The sequence below is a fragment of the Anopheles funestus genome, chromosome 3RL (genome assembly GCF_943734845.2).
Source record: "Anopheles funestus chromosome 3RL, idAnoFuneDA-416_04, whole genome shotgun sequence".
Classification (NCBI taxonomy): domain Eukaryota; kingdom Metazoa; phylum Arthropoda; class Insecta; order Diptera; family Culicidae; genus Anopheles; species Anopheles funestus.
In genome coordinates, this window is record NC_064599.1 from 73,944,518 (window position 1) to 73,965,500 (window position 20,983).

Genomic DNA, 20,983 nt, shown 5'->3' on the forward strand with positions numbered 1-20,983 from the left:
AAGGCATTTCGGTTCGGTTGTTGTTTTTGGCTTTTCTCTTTCCATTCTGTTGACAGATTCATCTTGTTTTTAGCCTACTTCTCTACCATATTTGGTTGCAAAATGTAAAACAAACGCACACATGTACAGCATCCTTGTAAAACGAAGAAAAAAAGGCTTCTAGATCGAACTAAATAAATCCTGTTTGCAGAAAAGTGAGCTTGAACGCGAAACACTGTATAGTAGGCATGTGTATTTTTTTTTAGATCAGGACTTTGTTAAAGAGGAAACAAAAACCCAAACTGTGAGGTGTATTTCCTTTGTTATCATTTCTAGGGAAAAATGATACTTTCCACACAAACCCGTACCCGCAAATGTTTTTGGGGAGCCACCGAAGAAAAAGGCCCATGATTTAACGATTTGTGACGTTTGACATGGCTGCCTTGCGGGGAAAAAGACAGGGAAAAGTGTAGAGACGAAGCAAGGCTACAACAGCACGTCTGATAAATCCTTTGATTTATGGGAATAAAGGTTACCCAGTGCCGATCTGCGATATTTGTCTCGCTGTTCCCAACGGCAAAAGGACAATCCGTGTGGGTTTCTTATCGTTTCATTTTAGCGAAACCACATTTCACAGGAAGGTGTGCACACTCGTTTGTGTTTGTATGTATGGAAATAAATCTATCGTTAAAACACAGGATACAATAATTCAAATAAATTGAGCGTAGAGAAAACTTTTTCCGGAAAAGGCAGGAGCACCACAAAACGAAAACCGAGGATGTGTAGGATTAGAAGATTCGCAGAGAAAAAACGACATTTCTTAACAACTTTTTTCCTGGCTAGTTTTAAATTTGTTTGCGAATACATTTAAATCCAACGAGTAATATCCTTTCTTTCACATTTAAACTTAAAATTGAAGCAATTTTCTTCCGACAACACAGCACTTTTTCACATTATTCTGAATAAAGAACGAGCAGGAAGTCTACTGCGCATAGCACTCAACACTTTTCACTATCTCTGGCCAACCGCACACTGAAAGATGAAATGATCGTGCGCTGCTTCGATTAGAAATTCCTTCGCCACGATTCACCGAAACCAAAAGCCGTCAAAATGCAAACGTCAAATATATGCACACACGGAGGACACACAAATGCTCTCCTTCGGGATCGCTGCCAGCACGCTTCATAGCAGTTTGGCCTTTTTAATAAATCCCTTCGTCTTCAATTTTCTTCCACCTTGCGCACATTACAGCACAACACACGGATCGCATCGTTTCATGCTTATTGCACTAATCTTCAGCAGCAATTAAATCATTAGCAAACACACACTCCACATGCACGCACACACACACATACACACAGATGCGCGCATACGCCGACATTAAAAACACACGCATCCGCGTACACGCACATTTTCCGTACTAATAAAAACCATTCCCTGGTGGATCGTCGAATGCGTATGCTGTTTGCTGCCGGTGGAAGAATATTGGATGCATTTCGGTGCATCAGTGTGCTTCCTGGGAGAAAATGTGACTATTAATAACTCCCTCCTTTTGGGTGGATGGACGACATGAAGGTACCCCCGGGACGGTGGTGGGAGACGTTGCTCCGAAGCAGAATCTGCGGTGTGGAACGCATCCGTGTCGTAAAATGCATTTTATTGCAACCGTAGATTGAATTTTCCTTCTCAAAAATTGACGGCACACGCTGCTTGATGAAGAAGGGAGACACGCTTGAAGTTGCTTTTTTTCGGTTACCATACGGAATCACTTTTCGATCGAAATTTACAGCACCTCAACCTCACAAACACGGCGCGTTGTTTCGCAAAGCCGGGAAGGAGCGTGTTGTGTGAAGAGAAGATTATTTTCAACTTAATTTCGTTATTGATAGCACTATCGGCTGTGGGATTCACACAAAACACACTGTTTTACTGCTTTTGGCGTACAACCGAATTTGCGGTGTACGCAATACACCTTTACTCTTCCGTAAACCATTCTTGCAGTTGAAAATAAACTTTTACCTTCTTCTACACCGTATGTAACATCCAAAACTTCACTCCCGAGGCCACACTATTCGGTGAAACCGGACACAAAATTCACGACACCGCGTATTATTACCGAGAACACGAACTATTCGACGCGACCGACGGGAATCACCGCACGCGCTTCCGCACACACCGAAAGCAAGAAACTAAACGAATGTTTTCCGTAGAAACCTGCATGGAGCGGTTTCGTTCAGTTATCCAGCCCTGCAGGCTGACACGATGGAAGAGAGAGAGAGAGAACAACGAATCGTAAACAACCGAAACTGAACGAAACTTTACCATTTCGCTCTCGCTCACCGTTTGATTGGCTCTCTTTTGGGTTGTTGTTTCTTTCTCATTTTGCCATTTCTTTCTCGTTCTAGCTTCCTTTTTCTCTCCGGCTCACTTGCAGGGTTTGTGGAAGCGGAAAGAAAGTAAATGCGCGAATGCAAAGCGAATGTCGCATGCACTGGGGAAAAATGTCACGATTTCAACCAAATATGTCACGGGCAATAGTTTTTGATTTTTTTTTATTTTACGCATTATTATTGGGAACTTATACATTATTTTTTAACTGCTTATGGTAGTATTTGTGACTTTAAATGTTTTGTTCTACGTTTATAAAGAATCGACGGTTTGATGAGAATCACAAACAGAAGATTTTTTTTTTAATTTTTTTTTCTTCCTACGGTTGAAATAAAACCATCTTTTTCCTTCCAAAGGCAGGATTGTGAAGATGTAAGGAAGTTTTTGTTAAAATGAAATAGAAAGGATAAAGGAATTAAAATCTACAGAGAACGAACGATCATATTTGACCATTTTTGTTATTGATGGCGATTTATGGTAACAGATCTTGTGTGAAGAGAAAGAGATCCTTTTAAATTACTTTAATTGTACGCTCTAAATGTTCTACATTCACTATAAAAGCTTTAAGAAAATGAATATAGTATGCTAGACATGTTCCCGAAAGAGAAAAACAAAACAGAATGCATCAAGAGGTCAAAGTAAAAAAAAAATTATGTAAGAATTAACCATTTAAGTTATTTTGAATAAGTTTAGATCATCCTGATTGATACCCCTGTAAAAGGCAGAGTTCGCGCCTTTCGGTTAAGCAATTTGCTAAACATATTAAAAGGATGAATTCGCTTAATGGATGTATTGGATTATAGAATTGATTTAGTGTTTTAAATATAATTTAAAATAATTCTTTCTCTCAAAACAAAACTTACAGGAAGAGTGCATAAGACTAACAATGGATAGAACCGGATCAATCTTTTTCACTGGTAATTAATATTTCAATTAATATTTTTTCGTGTTTTAAAATTTGATAACAGGAATGGAATTTTGGATTTTTTTTAACATAATGGAATTTTCAAAATTTGTAATTAACAATCTATGAATTAATATTGCTTAAAACACCTTCATCGTTCAAGTGTTAATCAAGGCTTCAGAGAAACAACTGTACGAGAAGAAAACTGTACTTTCCTTTAAGTTGCTTGTAGTTTTGTTTAATTCTTAAGCATTAACAAAAAATATCCAGTGATCAAGTCAAAGTCAAGTTTGTCTTCATTTATCTGGGCAGTACGTAAATAATGCTCTCTCTAGTTCAACAACATCTTAATGTGAACAACAACTTGATCTCCCTCGTGAAAAGGTACAACATATTTGCATTTGCAATGCAACACCTACTTCACCGACGGTGCGAAGGAAACTAGTGCAAATTATAAAGGCAAGCGTTGTGTTTTGTTTTTTTTTTTATTTCACTTGTGCGGCACAAAAATTCCATTATCCCCGAGCGCAAGGTCCGGTGTGCATGTGCAACCCGGGCTGTGCGCGTGGGCTTTCTTTCGAACGCTGTCGAACGTATTTTCTATGCTGCAGCCAGAGCATGTCATGTGGTGGGCCACTCGGCGCCAAGTACCACCCCCGGCTGCTTCCTGTGCCACTTCTCTCCGCCACGCAGGTCGTTACCAACTTTCTCTGGTAGTGGAGCCTTCGGGACGACTTTGGCACCTCGCTAAGGTGTTGGGCCCCGTACATATACCCGGGGCAGTGGGTTTCGAACCGTGGGCTTGGCTGCCGAAGACAACGATCGCCACAAAACCGCCCCATCCCTCGGCTGTAATTCAGCGACAAAAACCTTCAGGTTCAGGCATTCCAATTGCCGGCCGGGCATTGCAACGATGATGACGATGACGACGACGACAGGTTGTCGTTATCGTTCCGCGGTCGCTGCTAAAGGAACTAATTAGTTATGTTTCGACAGATTGGGCAGCAAAAAAAAACAGTCACACACACACACACAGTCAAGCAAAAAAAAAGAAGTGGTCTCAATCGCCGAATGAGAAACTTGGCACTTGGCCGAGATGGGACACGATTAGAGGACAGCAAACGTTGGGTGTAAAACGAGGCCACCCGGTGCTAGCTGTGGAACGGAGAAAAAGCAGTCACCTAAGTGATGAGAATTGTTTGCCAAATAAATAAGCGGAAAACTATTTCGCACCTTCACACATTGATATGTTTATACATGGTCAAATAAGGAAGAAAAAGGTGTGGAAAGTGTGTGACAAGATTACTTTGTGTTGCATAAAATATTCTTTCGTATGTTACGTTTTTTTCGATTTTGGTTTTGTTTCAAGACCAAAATTTTTACAATTTAAGTTTAAATACCATGTTAAGCGCAAGTTACATAGATGCGTCTAATAGCCTTGTGCGTTAGCCGGTGTGATAGAACAAAAAGAGCCGTGGTTCAAATCTCATTTACACCACAGCCGCATTGTAACAAAAATAGGACCAATTCCTGAGGCTCGCGTGTTTAGGTTTTGCAGGTAAGATTTTTAGTACGATCTTAAGTAGATTTTACCAAGCTAAAAATTGTGTGTGAGTAAACCACTCACACTGTGGCCACAAATCAATCTTCAAAAAATTTTCAACAAAAATTTTTTGGTCTTCAAAAAAAAATCATAAAACTGGAGCACGAGTTACAGCGATAAAGGAACATTTTAACCACGATATTTTTTACGTCATGTTTTTTCCCTTATGCTTTTATACAGACACGCAAAATCACGCGCCACACGATAAACAAAGCGCCCTGGACAGCTTCACAGCCCTGAAACACTGCCGCCAAAATCAAGGCGGTTGTTACAGAAATCCAAGGCAATGCCGGTGTACGCTGGGTAACCGGGCACGAAATATAATAATAATGAAATGGCCAGACGCGTGGTCCAATCATTTTATATTTATTGCCCTTCATTGAACCGTGCGCGGGTAGCATTTCGCTTTAACGCTTCCACTTCTGGATCACCTAAAACGCCCATACGTTAAATGTCTTCCTGCTTGTGTTTCATGATAAAAAAGGTGAGTTTGTTTCCTTCTTCGTTTCAAAGTACGATTAAACAACAAAGTAAATTGCAATTTTATATTGATACAGGCATTTAAAGTCATATTTCTTATCGTAATTATACAGCATTTAGGACAACTGACGAAAGATAATTTAAGGATTTGTATGTTAGATCGACCGAATATTATACCGAACGATAATTGTTTATCAAGGAAGAAATTTACCTCAAAAAGCTTGGTTAAATAATGATGCTGCTCTTTGTAGTCTATTGCAAGTTCTTGTTTATTGTTTGCTAATTGATGTGTTTATTTTTATTTCTTACATTTTATTTTAAAAAAAATTGCACTTCTTCCATTCACCTTACACCGCAAACATCGATTCAATGCTAATTTCTTACACCAAAACGCCCATCACATTGTCGATCATTGCATCCCTATCACGAATCTCACCGAGTTGGTGCGTTGGTTGCAACGAGCCAAAAACAAAAAAAGACCCTTTTCTCACTCACTGCCAGACAAAATCCGACACCTTCTTTCCACCCAAGTCTTACTTTCACCTTTTTTTTCTGCCCTTAAGTCCCACCGGATGGCTCGCGGCAAGATGATCGCGTATTTTCTGTCTGCAAATGACCTCGCGTCGTAAGTGTCGCCCGTCTGCCGATGCTGCCCACGGTCAGAATGTATCGAGAGGAGGCTTTTGAGGCGGTAAACGAGCTTTCCGAACGTGCCACATAACCACGCACCAAAAGGGGAATTTGTTTTTGTTTTAGTTGTAGGTCTGTTTTTTTTCTAGATTTTGTTCACCATGAAATCAGGTACGAAACAAGTGACAACGGCAATCCCGCAAACAATTAATTTTTCGTACGCCTAAGAACTTTCTGCTGCTCTCACTGGACTTCTCCGTTGTAAGGAAAAAACTGTGATGGCCCTTGAAAAATAATATTTTTTCTCTATTTCAAAACTGCCCAACTTACATTTTATTTAAAATAAATACTATTCAGTAATTTTGACTTAACTGCGTTTTTGTTTCTTTTTTTAAAAAAATATTTAATCAAAAATATAACTTTTCCTAACGAAAATCCAGAAAAATGAAAATAAAACAGCGAATATTTAAGAATATTTAATATCTGTAAACCAAAAAAACAATAGATTAGAAAAACAAAGAGAAGAAAGAAAATTTCAAAATCAAAAATCAAACAAAACGCTGAATGAAGATAAAATAAAACAAAAAATAGTTGACAACTTCAAAAGTCAAATTCGGAATAAAAATTTAAGTAGTTTCTATAAAAACCATAAATTTAACTTCAAGTAATTTATTTCATACATTGGCAAACTATACATTATTTCTGAACGGAAAAAAATATAAAAAATACTCTTAGATACAATTTAACTAGTAAATTATTACAAACTGTACAAAACAAAATCAACAAAAACAACAATAAACAAGCAAAACAAAATAAGAAATAAAGACATATGATCACAATGTAATAAAAACAACTTACAAAAGTTTATATCAAACAAAACAGTGGAAATAAAAAATAGTTTAGTAAATACCACTAAAGTGCAGACATTTGCAGATTGGAACAAAACATTTTAAAACGTAGCTAAATATTAAAATAATTAAATTATATTTTAAAACACCAATATGAAACAATGAACAATACCAAATTTAAACAATTTAACACAAAGGAATGAACCACATACATTCATTATCCCAGCAATACATTTAAACTGCATTGCCATTTAGGGTCTAATGATCCGTTCGCTGTATAGGCAAATAATTTTCGCTAAATTTCGCAAACCAAGCGCACAAAACCACTGTCCGCAATGGTGGCACATTCAAAACATATCACGTTACTAATCACGCATTAATAAAACAACAAAAAAGCAACAACGATCCCGAAGCGCAAGTATTATTTTCAACATGCGGGAAGCATAACGATAACGAGCTCATTTTCCAAAACCGCACGTGATGTGGCTTGACCGCAACCATCATGCCGCTTGATGCTGTTTGATCATGGTGTAAGGGGCAATGTGTTCTGTGTTTTTTTTTGCTGTGTGTCCCTGTCTTTAATGTTTCCGTCCACTCTGTGTGTGTGTCGGAATTTGTGCATGTTGTGCCACCCTTACCGATCTATAAATAAATTCATCGTGTTTTTTTTTGTGTTTTGGCGTTTCATTCATGACACACCAGTGCACAAACCCAACCATTTCTCAGCGCGACAATTTTATGCTTAAGCGCCGTTTCGTTGACAGCAAACAAAGAATGGAGAGCCTTTTTTCTTGAGTTGAGGGGAGTTGGAGTCATATCCTATTCGCTCGTGGGAACATAATTATTTGTCCGTGCGTACCAGCGCCTTACAAAAATGTGGATAACAAAAGTAAGAAATCACACTTTCGAACAGGTTTTTTTTTATTGTTTTGTAACCAAGCTGTGGTAAAAGTCATGCCTTCGGGAAGAAAACATTATTAAAGAAAAAGGGAAGGGTCTTTGTGTTTTAAGCGTGCACGATAATTGATTTGCGTGGCTTAAATTCGCATACATTTTATGGCTGCAACATGCAATCGATGTACATGCACTTCTTTGATAAGCAATTAAGTGAATGTTGCAAACAATCTTATGGGAAATCTTTAAATATGTAACAAAATACCTACTTTACAGATTTTTAAACATACAATTTTTAATTAAAAAAACATAGCAAGAGAATGTAGTCAAATTAAAATTTAAATTCAAGAACAAAATAAAAAAAATCTTTTAAGATAAAAATTTTCTTCAAGGTACAATGATCTTACTCAGTGGATTAGACTGGGATTGGGTTCGACATGTCACAGAAAAGACACCGAACAATTGAATTTGAGCTCAGAGAGTACGTACATAGAGCAACGTAGTCCCACAATAAGGTTCGTGTAGATAGGTTTACCGATAATTTTTAAAACAGCTCCAGAAATTCAAGGGCTCGAGCCAGGACTCAAAAATAGGCCAGATCTGGGTTTATAACATAGCTGGATCACTTTGTGTAAGCAGCACTGATCATTCGATTAAGAGTATTTAACGTTACAGAAACTATGAGGTCGCGTCTATTCGGTTCAATTATGAACTAAATCTCATCTGTATCGAAAATCCAATAGCAACCACTTCAATATGTCTTTCTTGACTTGTATTCTGTGGTACTTTAAAGTCCACAACCATTTACATTTATTAGATGATTTAAGAACTACTCTCCTGAAGAAATTTTGAAGAGCGTTTCCAATAAACCTTGATCGGTTCTTTGGTTCGGAACTCATATGGATTAATATCTTTGTAATAAAATATAGTAAAAAAATTGTCTAAATACAGTGTTATTAATAGAATAACAAAATAAAATCAATTACACCTTATAAATTAATCATGGAGAATAAAATAGAAGTAAGTACCGGGAGACTTAAGACAATATAAAAATAATGCCCATAGAAGCCGATATCTCCCTACATGATTGACAAGTAAGATAAATAAACGAGCTTTTGCGTACTATGCTGTTCCTCCAGCAGTAATTCATACTCGTTTTATGTAGGTCACAAGCGACTTTTTAGTGATGTTTCTTTTAAAAATATCCCCTTCTATTCATATCCCGTTCGTATCAAATGTATGCCTGCAAGTATCAGAAGGTATTAATTATGAAGCCTGTCATGCCTCCAGCCACATAGTTCACCTCTGGGATCAATAAAAAGCTACAAAAAAAATGGACGCACATTGTAGCCATCCATCCATTCAGCTTTACGGTGACGCTTTCGGGCTACAGGTCACATTTGACAGGTATCCCTTCCGGAACTGGAACCGGACCCGCTTGAGCATTCAATTATGGCCAGTTGCTCTCTTAGATGCGGCTAGGTTTCGTACATTTGTGTTTTAACTACTTGCCCGACGGAACGGAACGGTTAGACGAGACGAGTCAAATAGCAGAAAGGCTTCTATAAATCATCCAACTAATAATTATCGTACCGGTAACATAACCGGTAACGGTAGTTCCGGACGTCTCCTCGCGGTGAGCTAGTGGCGAAGGTGAATTTTTGAAGATAGTGGACAGAGAAATTTTTAATGGCGAATGTGTGCTTAGAGAAGGGTTTCCTATAGAATTGTTGGTGTTTCGCTATTTCTTAAGGCCACTTTTATTATGGTGTACTTTCTTATACGGAATATTGTAGTATTTGTGTAGTTTGGTATTGAAAATATATTTCAATTTTTTATACAGATTGTACATGAAAATATTAGTAAGCATTGTAAGCCATCCTAATAACCCACCCTAAATGCCCTTTTGACTGTTCATGAACCATTCGGCTCATCATAATGGGTTATTAATTTAATAACAAAGGATATATCCTAATCCAAATTCGGAACTCTTTTGTAAATATCACGCGCAATGGATATTGCGCTATTGTTCGTCAGTTTGCTGGTCGCTAGTTAGCAAACATCATCATACCAATGCTGACGCACTGAATGCGCCCCGAGGCAAGAAGCTGTCCATGTTGCAACAATCGACCGACCTGATGGACGGTACCGTGTTTGGTGAAAATAACAAAACCACGAATGATAATGATATGGTACAAGCCTGTCAAAGCCAATGCTAACACTTTACCTTGTCTAACGCGGTGCTGTTTTTGACCGTGTGAAAAGAACTGACTGGAAGTTTTGAGAGTGGAGTATGGATTCGATTTTGTTTTTTCGAGGAGAACTTTTCTATAGAAATTATCTACGCAAAACATAACTCTTTCATAGCTCATTAGAATCTTTGTTAAATGAGAACATTAAAAACTGTTTCTATGGACTAGCCGAAAAACCGAAGAACAAAAGGCTTCCATTGCTCGAAGCTCACAAATGTTAATTAAATTTTCAATTGTCCGAACCATTCACCAAATAATGCTTCTGCATAACGTTTGATAATTGCCTTTCGGGAAAGGGCACAACGAAAGCAATACAGTGCCAATTTCCTATGATCCTAAAATATTACGTACAAGCTCGCATATTGTGTTTGTGGTGACCTATGCACAGCATAAAATTGCTTTCATACTTTCGACCGAGACAGTCTTTTTGGTGTATGAAATTGCAAGAAAACAAGCATGCCAAAGGACAAGCAGTGGATGTCTACTATGTTTGCTTCTCCTTGTGGTTAGATGCTTTCTATGCCCAGTCATTATTGGAACGCCTATTTTATGTTTCACGTCCCGCCTTCTACTACACTTGACACGGCTTGATAGACAAACTTAAAATACTTTAGACTTTTCCAACAACCTTCCAACAACCGCACCTGAATGCAAACTGATGCAAATATCCATTTCACATGCTGACAGTTCCAATAGGGATGCTTTTTGTGTTAAACTTCTCGAGTACATCGCCCCGTCGCCGCCAATGGATCTTGTCCGGGCTTTTTCCTCAAACCTCCCAAAAAACCAGAAAGCTTTTCCAACGAGCATGGAAAATAATCGAAACCTTTTAGTCTTTGGCAAGTGAGCAGAATGTCAAACCGACTGTACCACCCAATGTCCTCGAACCACTTGCGTCCTGCACCGGGTGGTTCCTCTCAGCAGGACAATATTTGCCGAATAAAATATACATATTTGTACTGGAATCTCAGGTTTCACCTTTGGCGCACTTTCGGTACGCCCAGAATGTGTACTGCTCGTATCGAAGGCAGATATGTGCTTTGGATGGTACATCGATACTGTGGTTTCTCCTTGTGTATGTGTATTTTTTTTGTCCGCCCCAACTTGTACCGTCGTCCAAATGGATGTCTTCCAATACACTTCGGTGCAAGGAACCACAACGCCACACAAAAAAAGAAAAGATCTGCATACAGCAAAAGATCTGCACACACGGACCTCATGCAGTGTGATGAAAAATTGTGCAGAAAGCTGCTATCTCCCCTGGACGTCATATCGATGAAGTTCTGAATTCCTGAACACTGAAAGGAATTCACAAATGGATGTGTACATGTAGGCCACACCCGCCCAACCCGCGTGTACTCACCTTTATCTTGGCGATAGAGAATATGGGATTTGATATGATGAAGAAAGCCGTATAAAGCAATCACTTTCGTGTCAGAAAGCATCTGACATTAAAAACAATTCAAAATTGTTCTTCTTGTAGCCCCCAAAACAAAACAAAAAATAGTAAAGCACACTTGTTCCCACATGCTCGAAATGTAGGCAGAAATGCGATATTGCATGCATGGGCTGGGTATATGCATATGAGATGTTCTGTTTGTACGGCAAACAACTCTTGAGGAACAATGTCGTACGATGAATGTTTGCTATTTTACGGGCTTAGTTTTACGTTGGTCGGAATATATTTTTCACTAACCAGATGTATGTTAAAATGGAGATTTGCAAACAGGAAGGATCATGATCCGTGCTGGTTTTAGTGTTAAATTGTATCACACAATGATGTCAAATTAATTCAATCTATAGTTTGTTTTTTAACCGAGCTTAGGATGAGTGTTGAAATAAGAAAAATGAAGTATATTGACATGATAACGTGACACATGTCTCTCAGATTCTTAACTCTCAGAGTACATGTCACTCTACATTTCTGGCCATTATCGATATGATTTATTTAACGTTACTTACAGAATGTTCAGTCCTTACTGTCTTCTACCTAAGTTTGTAATTTGAAGTATTTTCTTGACGAAAAGAAACGTTGGAATGTAGTGAAACAAGGGATTTATGACGAGATAGTAACCAAAGTAGAGTATCCTTGAAAATATGTTCACAAGTGACAGGTAAAGTCTGGTAAGAAGACATATGAATATTTGTGATATATTCCCTGGATCAAATTCTTGAGCATTTCCATTCATGTCCAACAGTTATCCTTACCACAAAAAAGTAAAATATACCTCTGTTCTTCATATACATGCCATCCGGGATATCGTTTTTCTGACTTATTGCTCCAAAGGTTCCAATGTCTAAGTTCTATAAAAAAGGTTCAATGTACTGATTACCAGGAAACAGTTAAGCTTATCAGTGGTAGATACTGTAACAGAATTATTGCAGACTATTAATGGTTGATAGTTGAGACTGTAGTAGCATCTGAGAGAGAGTCTAAAATTGGCAGGAAGTGACGAGCATCAACCATCAAATTCTGCTCATACTTTTCAAGATTCCTCAACTAGAAAGTTACTGTAAAAATTAACTTCGCCCCAATGTGAATATCTTCTCCATAACAAAATAGTCGCAATCTTCCCTTGGCCATCTGTCAACATTCATAAATTGGTGTCAAAAAGAAGGCAAAAAAAACTCACCAACATCATTCAATGAGGGGGTTTCACCTGCGTTACGCCAATTCCATCTCCATACCTAATTATTAATCTTGTGGTAAGAAACTAGAACGCGCTGGTCAGCTATTGTTCGCATCCATCGTCGCGCATTTGCTCGAGCAGCCAAAGCCAAAGCACGTGGAGTAGCTTTAAAAGGAGTGTTTCCTTAAATGGCAGCAAGGCCACAAGCACTCTCATTTTCAGGTAGTTTGGCTGTTTATTTTCACTCTACCGTGCCCCATTCTGCACCACAGCCGTGTGCCTGTGGTCGGTTTCGAGTGCGTTTCGAGAGACGCGGTTCGCAAAGTATGCAACTGCGGGCCAGTCTGATACACTGGCGCTCTTCAAACCATCGCTACCGTGGTACCGCGAGAAAGATGAAGCGTGTTAAGCGATGGTTCAGATGTGTTAGACAACGGCCACCACAGAAACAGCGCTACCTTGCCTCAGCCTACTCCCAATGGCAATCGAACGGCTCTAACGGCACCACGGTGATGATGATCGGTAAAGAGCCACTTGGATTGAAGTCGAGCGTAAATGACTTGGGTCGCAGGTCCTTTGCAATAACCATAAATAGTGGCTCAGTGACGGAACTGGGAGAGGTCTGTGGTCGTCATCGTCGTCGAAAACTTCAAACGTAGTCTTCAAAAAAACAAAAGAACATACGCGTTCAACTGTTTGCGTCTTACGTGCGGCAGATCTCCACCTCTCAGAGAACACACCTGGCTCGAACTTGCCGATGCCTTCAGCACACAAACAATAAACATTTTGTCTTCACAATTTAGCACGGTCGACAGTGCGGTGGAAGCTGTACGCGCTGACAAGCATCATTAGGTCAACTAGGAGGGATGGAACCGAACCATCGTTTGGCCTTGGTGGTGAACCGTTAAAGGTAAATGGCATCTTGAGACTGCTCCAGTACACCGGTGCTGCATGCTGTGGTAGAGCCTCCGGTGAAGTTTCAATCGGGGAGCAAAGGAACAAACTGTTCCAAAGAATCATCAATGAAGGAAGCTTTTGAACTGAAGAAATATTCCCCCTGCTGCTAATCTCGGTCGTTTTCCTGGGGAAGTAGTGGGCATTTATGAGCATCTTCATATGAGACTGTCATTTTTGGTCATCCAACCAGTCATAGTTACAGCAAAGGGAACGTACAAAAGGCAAAGGAAAACGACCAACAATCGATAAGTACGAACGATAATCATAACTATAGCAATCACACCGATGATGGAGTAGATGATAACGACCATGGTAACCTCTGTTCCTATTCCGTTGTATTGTGATTGTGATAGGGATATGATTCGAAAATCGATTCCATAAAGAAGGAAGTCCCAGCAAAGACACAGATGGTTTTGTATTGGACAGTATTGATCCGTCCTAATATGACTGATCGATGTGAATGCGTTTAAAACCTACTTTAGTTTTGTACAATAAATTGTAGCATCATGGCTATGTTTTGAGGACGTGTGTGGAGATTAGCCGTATAAGTTATTGTATTGTTTAGCCTTTTTTTGAGAAGCTTAAATGCATTCATATGAGTTGAAAATTTCAAATTGGTCAATGCTTCTAAAGATGTGTCAATAATAATCGAGCTCAACTTTTAGACGCCTTAGTATATTTTTATGTCATAGTCAATATCTATGCGGGGTGGCACTGAAAGGGCACCGTATCCTTGGTGGTTCTCGGCCTTAGGGTATTATTATTATATAATGAATTACTAAACTTAAATTTATAAGCCAAAAGATTCGTAAGGAATTTTTTTGTCTAGCATTGGTTTATCACACTGAAACTGGAATAAATTAATAAATAAATGTAAAAATAATTTAAAGCAACTAAAGTAAAACATAAATATTTTAAAAAGTTTAAATTTAAAACAATAAAAAGTATACATTTTCATTTAAGTTGCGAATAGATTAGAGAAAGAGAAAATTAAAAAGAAAAATATTATGAAGAAAGGCAAAAAAATCATTATTCAGTAAACGACTAGATAATGTAGAGTTGAAAACAAACATAGAAACATGTAATAAAACTAATGAAAAGTTGTAAAAAAATTTAATTCATTTGGAATGATTTTAAAAATATTCAATGAATATATATAGATAGATATAGATATATAGAAATATGAAACATGGAAATTTGAAAATAATGGACAAATTACAAAGGTAGAAAAGTCATGAATAAAATCAAATATTGAAATTTATCAAATTCTGGTCCTTCCATTATTTTATTTTAAACGTTTCTCTACATAAATATCTTTTCTATTAAATCAGGAAATTGGTTTCATTTGCTACAGCAATAAATTATCTTAATTTTAATGTAAAAATTATCTATCATTAAAAGGTGAGTTGCATTTTCTGTATTAAAAACAAAAATATTAAATCTATAGCAAAATGATCATTTGTTTTATCACACGTGAATGATGTAAAACCAAAGGCATGTAAAACATAATAATTGAAAAATCAAGTCTTAGAACATTAAAACCCTTCTTGAAACTTTCGATCCAGCTTACATTACAGCATAAACAGGATTCTTACAAAAAAGTAACACAACAGCTTCCATTTTGCTCTCGTCAGTTTACCACGTAGTATATGTCGATAGCAACCTGTAGCACAGACCCAGGACCACTGATAACGATGCTCCCGTCTCCAGGGATGGCAACGCGAACGTGCCTGATTTAACGCACGTCTAGTGTCTGACAAAGTTCGTACGGGTATTTGCATTTTCAACAAGAAAATCATCGGAAGCCATTGATGCCGTGAGAGGATTCATTCTAATAAAATTTATTTACTTCCCGAATATTGCTACCAAAAACCAAACGATGCCGGCAGGATTGCACGCCAATCGCAGAAGATGGGTGATGGCTTCCACCGGTAGCTGAATCCTTTCCTTTTATTTTTTTTTTGCTTTCTTCTCCATAAACTTTACATTGAACAGCGATGGAGTACGTGTTCGGGTGTGATGCCTTTTGCCTTCCTAACTTACCCGCATCGGTGGTGGTGAATTTCTTTTTTTTCCACACTTGGAAGTAACACGCGGAACACGGTACGACCGTACCAAGCAAAGAAAAAAAACGGTCGGCGCAGGAAATTTATACGATAAATTTATGACTTTCCAGACCCGGTCGTAACTTGGTGCGAAGGAAAAAGTTGGAAAAGTGGCCAACAAATCGGCACAATCGCTCCAATACCTGGGAGGATGTGTTTCGCCATTTTGGCCCCAACTTTTCACTGCTGTACCTAATGCATATGCACAAGCCACCAACGAACGGAGCCCGATTCGTTTGAACCCAAGCAGTTTAGTTTCGGGATGTGAAAGGTGAAGCGAAGTTTACGATCGGCAAGAGGATGAGTTGAAGGAAAAAAAGAAAAACGCTGAAAATTAAAGTTTTCTTCAAACAAAACCCTTTTTTTGCCCGACCCCGATCGGCCCAATCGTAAAGTTCTCGAATCAGGTCGAAACACAAGGAGTAAGACATGACAACCTTTTTTTTGTTTTTTGGTTTTAATGTCCAACAATTAAAATGTGATCCTTTGCAGTCAATTTTATGCATTAAAACACAATAAAAAAACAAAAAAAAAATTGCCCGAAAAGGGGAAAGAATTTCGTTCGAAGTTTAATTTTCATCAAATGCTGCCGGTACTTGACACGGGGCTTGGAATTCGATTTTATAAACCCTTGATAAAGTGTTGAGTTTGCAAAAATGCTTTCGTTTACTAGCTTCCGATCATCCTTCACACTTGACTCGATCGTATTCAGATACCCGTGTACACCCCGGTAACACGGTAAGAGGAATTACATTATTTTATGGGACTGTTTTTAACGCCAACATAAAGATTCAATCCATCCGCCGCTCGTCTAGGAGCAGAGGCTTGTCCCGAAAGCCTCGAAACCATCGCATTCCGATACCGATTGTCGATTGTCGATGTGAGTTTGATGAGATTTTTATCCCACGTGATGTTGTCGCGGAAAGGGCGACATTTTAACGATCGGCACCGTACAAGCACGTCTCGAAAATTGAGAGCTTTAGTACAAGGATTTTATTGCCTCCCGCCGTTCGAGACGGTGCATCCATTTGGGATGGATTTTTTTGTTTTGTTTTGTTTTGCTTTTCCATGTGCCACTCCACCACGTGCTGGATGATAGCAGGGGCAAGACAACAACGAAACATCCCTCTACATCATAAGCCTCTAACCGGAGTACAATCGTAATATCGACGGCCAAACATGACTCAAAAAGGCAATACGGACGGACGGTGAATATGTGTGGATTAAATTGGAAAACTTTTATAATGATCAACCACCCGACCGAAGAGCCAACCTTTAATATTGCTGTGCCCCGTATTCCCGGTGCGAAGAAGTCACCAAAGGACGCAACTTATAAACTATGCGCATTATGGTATGGAGGTAAAGAAGCATATTGCTGAAGTAAATAAAAACACAAACTTTTTCAAAAAGCAAAAACTCTTCGCCAAAAAAAAAAAAGAATAAAAACCCTGCTCGTAATCATGGTGCTATGGAGGAGCTAGGGATAAGCTGCTGCTGGTGACCTGTTTACGAATTTTGTAGCTAGCATTATTCTTAGCTATTGGCCATCCGGTCGTAACTGTGCGCTTATGACAAACGGAGGTTATGTAATAGGGTAGGACAAAGTGGAGTTTTTTTTTATTGGAAAAGTTTATTATCAAACAGGCGTGATAAACATTTCTATTTGGTAATGGCATAGAGGATGACTTTTTCTGTCCATGATGCAGCGCGATATACGCTCCCATCGCAATCTGCCTTACAGCCGGTATAGTCGACGGTAATGATATTATAAAAGTAAATCGATTGTCAATGGATGTTCAAACGATCAATACCCGTCAAAATGTAATATGACTTAAACTAGTTTCGTAAGCATTGTGTTGAAGTTTTGCAATTTTGCCCCTTTTTAAGATTGATTTTTGAAGATTTATATAAAAACTAACTTAACAAGTTCAGAAGCCATGCAATTATTTTCCTTAAATTACTGCTGAGTTTTAAATTCGTATAAAAAAGATTACGAACATACATATGTATAGTACACAATACGTAAATCGTATAACTGATGATTGCATAATTTTAGGCGTTCCAAATTCATGACACAATCCTTTGGGAATTGTGTCACATTCAGGGAAATAGGATACTCAACCGGATTTTGGACTTTTTTTTAAGATGTCTCAAACAAAGTTTAAAGTTTATTTCCATCAAAAGATTAAGTGTTTTTGACAAAATGATGAAAATTGTCAAAATAAAAAATATAATAATAAATTGTGAATACAATACAATTAACGTACGTACTATTTCTTTTAATAATAAAAATTCTGTTGTAATTTCAAGAAGTATTATCAAACGATCAGACAGAGATTTATGAGGCCACACCGTAGGGGAATACTATTTGGCCATGAAAATAAAACCTAAATGCATAAAATTCTGAAAAGTTGGACTAATTAGTTAAAATATTTATATAACTTTTTTTTCTTAAAACTTAACTTCTTCTTAACTTAACTTCTTAACTTTTTTTGTTAAAAAAAAGTTTAATAACCGTTGATGTTCTTGATCTTGCCTCAATAAATTAACTATGTATTACGTGTTTAACAATTATAGTGGATGAGATTTGATGCCCGGTCCTGTCGTGTGGAGCGGCGCCGTTTATCGCTACACCACAAGGCCGTCTCCAAATTAAATATTATTATTCTTAAATTAATAAATTAATAATATTATTATAAATTAATTAATATTGACTATAAATTGTATTTATAGCATTTTTTGTTGTTGTTAAAAAAATACATAACATAATAGCTAACTGATTGAACATCAATTGCATTTTCTTGGTTAAATTACTAGCTTTAATACAAGTCGCCATATTTCTTACTGCATGAAAAGAAGAAATACAATAGAACAATCATTTGCACAAGTTACAACAACGTGCAAACAACAGTCCAACCGTATTATGGGAAACCCGTCACATTCGTCACGCGGTCGTGTAAATGTGCATCGTTGCGAGTATATTTATCACCCTGTTGTAGTATATTTATCAATATCTAGACTTTCTCCCCGAAAGGTTTAAGATGCATACGAGCGCGGATAAAATATGCACAAACGATGTACAAAAAGGGTACACGTTAATGCCACCGTTCGCAATGAATTTTGATTAAATCTATTGATTGTGTAAAAATAAACTATTCATAATGGTTGAACCGATGTTCGCGTACCGACCACGGGTGGAAAATATGTTGACTAATGGTCACAGATTTTCTACATTAGCGCTTTGGAAGCATCTGCTCACTACTTCGCACTGTGTCAGAAACGATAGATTTCTCTTTAAATAAAAGGAACGAAAGATCAACCCTATGGGAAACAGCATCGATCGGGTGAAATATTACAAGCAGCATTTGCATGATGGTGCTGCGAATGCATTCGATTTTCCAACTCAAGCGTGGCTTATTAAACGGACTAGGTGACGGACTGAACAATCGTCTAAAATAGATTTCAATTTATCTCCATTCAAATGACTGATGGTTTTTTTTCTGCTCTCTCTCTCTCTCTCCCATTTCCATACTACAGGTCTCGTTACAGGAGTGAAAAATCGAATGCGCCCGACGACGATTGCATTGTGGATATCACGTCGGGTGACAACGTCACCGATAAACGAATCCAAAGCACAAGAATTTATCTTTCTTTTTTTTTTGTTCAATCCAAATCATCCCGCTTCAAGCGTGGAACCAGTCCGATGGCGTCAGCTGTTTCCATCAGCCTTGTACAGAGAGTCGCATATCAAAACGATGCAAAATCACTTCTTTTTTTTTTACTCCCTCGATCAAGAAGGTTACTTATCACAGACGGGATGTGTTTTGCATACTTACTCCTGGATGCTGGAACTAGCCACCGCAGTCAAGAGGTTCTCCCATGAAGCTGCGACTTTAAACAGATGGGAAACCAACCCGTTTAATAGTCACATCAATGTACCGCAGTTGACGGCCGTGATTCAGGGTTTCGAGTGCAGCAAAGGGATAATTATAAATGCATAACAAGCAACGGTGAAACGTTCTGTGGTCGTGCATCATCCCATCAGGTGAAAACCAACCGGACTGGGTTCTTTTGCAAAAGCAGCCACTCTGTGAATTTTTTTTTTCGCTCTCACATCGAACACATCGAATAACAAACAGAGAAAATGAGAAGAAACCCCGCAGACAGCGCACCACAGTCCGCAGGCAGTTGATTCATTGACAATACAAAAGCTCAATCAACTCTTTAAGCATCATTAGCTTATCTCTTCATTGAATCATGATTTTTTTCTCTCCCCTTTTCCCTGCTCGTTGCTTCTTTCCGGACATGGCTGGTTAAGCGGAGATATCTTGCCGCACACGATACGACATGAAAGCATGCGCATAAGAATTTTCATCAATGCGCGAAGAATTTTCTAATGGAATGTGTTCCAGCACATTCGGGGATCGGTAAGAGAGCAGCAGTGAGGCGGATTATTTACACGATGACAGTTCCATGTAATGGATTTTACGCTGGTATAAATCTTTCTTAAAAGATTATGTCAAAATAGCTTCAGTCAATTAGATATTCTAAATTACAATTTGGGTTGTAAGTTGGGTAAATACTTTGATGGAATATTAAAGTATATTTTGCAACTCTAAGTAAATTACTTTTTCTACTTTTTTATAAAATCATAGTTTGTTTTTAAATTAAAAAAATATCGTTTGCTAATTCAAGTTCGCTTCCTTTAGTTTTTCTTATCGCCAGAAACGCTTCGGAGTTTTAGTCGGATAAATAAAATCCTCAACATTATTAATTGAGGTCTTACTAACAAAATCCCCTTTAATTTTTTGCTGGGGGTCCAAAGTCTGATTTTCAGATTTATACTAGTGACTACACTCTATTAAGATGCTTTACAGTAAATAGAATTCGTTTCAATTCGCCAGCTTTCGAAGAAAATTAAGGAGCATATGTTAATTTTGGGGCGGCCCGATGGTGCATGTGATAAACGGCGCCAGTCCACACGGCCGGACCGGGTTCAAATCCCATCTGGACCGTCCCCCCGTAGCAAGGACTGACTATCCGGCTACGTGGTAAAAATTAGTCTAGTAAGCCAGAAATGGCCGGCGTGACCTGTAAGGTCGTTAAAAGCCAAGAAGAGAGAGAGAGAGATGTTAATTTTAGCAGACATCAAGTGACTATTGACATCCTGTATAGTTCAGGATTTTACATGGATAGTTCAGGATTTTAGCTGTTCAGATAGAAATGAAGTTTTGAATGTCAAAGGTGCATTCAGCGATCTGTACATTATCTGTGCGTAGATCTGAATACTCGTGTGCTACTAATATTTTAATG

At 38.2% G+C, this 20,983-nt stretch overlaps 1 protein-coding gene across 4 annotated transcripts in view; it reads right to left on the reverse strand.

The window, feature by feature from the left end:
* LOC125766953 (protein sax-3-like) overlaps positions 1–20,983 on the reverse strand; it is a 152,329-nt gene that overhangs the window by 100,342 nt on the left and 31,004 nt on the right. For 2 of the 4 annotated variants that reach the window (XM_049433077.1, XM_049433074.1), the window contains exon 1: positions 1,999–2,246. The exons of 1 other annotated variant lie outside the window; for it this stretch is intronic. The gene's annotated coding sequence lies outside the window, so the exon portion shown is untranslated. Of the gene's footprint in view, positions 1–1,998; positions 2,247–20,983 lie in introns of those variants that run through there. One more of the 4 variants, XM_049433075.1, reaches the window with a different exon arrangement.